The sequence below is a fragment of the Prionailurus bengalensis genome, chromosome D3 (genome assembly GCF_016509475.1).
Source record: "Prionailurus bengalensis isolate Pbe53 chromosome D3, Fcat_Pben_1.1_paternal_pri, whole genome shotgun sequence".
In the NCBI taxonomy this organism is placed as follows: Eukaryota; Metazoa; Chordata; class Mammalia; order Carnivora; family Felidae; genus Prionailurus; species Prionailurus bengalensis.
Genome location: NC_057356.1, coordinates 49,489,565 through 49,491,158, shown reverse-complemented (window position 1 = coordinate 49,491,158; position 1,594 = coordinate 49,489,565). Strand labels below are relative to the sequence as shown.

General features: G+C 31.4%; 1 non-coding gene across 1 annotated transcript; it reads left to right on the top strand.

Annotated features, from left to right (window-relative positions):
• The first annotated feature begins 798 nt into the window (after positions 1-798).
• Positions 799-903, top strand: LOC122471116. Its single transcript, XR_006294124.1, has one exon. It is a non-coding gene; the product is annotated as a U6 spliceosomal RNA (small nuclear RNA).
• The last annotated feature ends 691 nt before the right edge of the window (positions 904-1,594 follow it).

The following is a 1,594-nucleotide window of genomic DNA, read 5'->3' as shown; positions in this document are numbered from 1 at the left end:
AGCATTCCACTCTTGATTTCAGCTTAGGTCACAATCTCACAGTTGGTGGGTTCAAGTTCCCATCGGGCTCTGTGCTGACAGCCTGGAGCCTGCTTGGGATTTTCTCACTCTCTCTCTGCCTCTCTGCCTCTCTCTCTCTCAAAATAAATAAATTCAAATTTTTTTAAAAAAAGATAAAATATCAATATACATCTTACATAAATAAAAAGCATTATAAAGAGTACTATAAAAATTTGTATGCCAGCAAATTAGATAACCTAAACTAATGGGGAAAAAATTCTAGAAAGAAACAAATAATCAAAACTGCTTCAGTAAGAAATAAAAACTTTGAACAGACTTTCTCTAAAGAAAATCGCAGGCTCAGATGACTTCACTGGTGAATTTTAAAACACATTTAAAAGAATAACAGTCCACCTGAATTTCTTCCCCCAAAAATGGAAATTTCAGGAAGGAATGTTTCCCAGTTCATACTATGAGGCTAGTTTTATACTAATACCAAAACCAGGCAAAACATCACAAAACAAGAAAACTGCAGACCAGTATCTCTTCTGGACATAAATGCAAAAATTCTCATCAAAATACTAGAAAATTAAATCCAGCCATATATAAATAAATTATACACCATGAGCAAGTGGGGTGTACACCAAGATTCTACCATTATTTAAGCATCGGATAATTAATGCAATACACAATATCAGTAGGATAAAAGAAAGATAAAAACCACACGATCATCTCAATAGATGAGAAAACACATTTGACAGAATCAAGCACACTTTCATGATTAAAACTCTCAAACCAGTGCTTATTTTGGCAACACATATAAAAATTGGAATGATACAGAGAAGATTAGCATAGCCCCTGCACAAGGATAACATGCAAATTCATGAAGCATTCCATATTTAAAAACAAATAAAGCAAAAACAAAAACAAAACCTCTCAAACCAGAAGTGAAAGCAAACTTCCTCAATGTGATAAATGGTTTCTGCGAAAAATTCACATCTAACACCATAGTCAATGGTGATTGAATGCTTTCCCCCTAAGATTAGGAACAAAACAAAAGTTTTCACTTTTACCATTTCTATTCAGCATTGTAATGGAAGTCTAACCAAGGTAATTGGGTAAGAAAAAGAAATAAAAGGCATTTAGTTTAGAAAGGAAGTGATAAAAAAATATTTCTATTTGCAGAAGGTGTACTCTTATATGTAGAAAATTCTAAGGAATTCATATTCCTTTATTCCAAAAATAAAACTATTAGAACTAATAAATGAGTTCAGCAATGTTGCAAGATATGAGATTAATATACAAAATTTGATTGAATTTTTAAAAAGTAGCAATGAACAATCCAAAAATCAAATTAATGAAACATTTCATTTGCAATAACAACAAAAAGAAAACAAATAATTAGGAATGAATTTTAATAAAAGATGTGTACAGTTTCTACATTGATAACTACAAATCATCCTTGAAAAATGCAAGAAAGACTTAATAAATGGAAAGATAGACCATATTCACAGATTGGAAGACAATGTTATTGAGAAGACAGTACTCCCTGCATCAATCTACAGAGTCCATGCAATCTCAATTAAAATCTCAC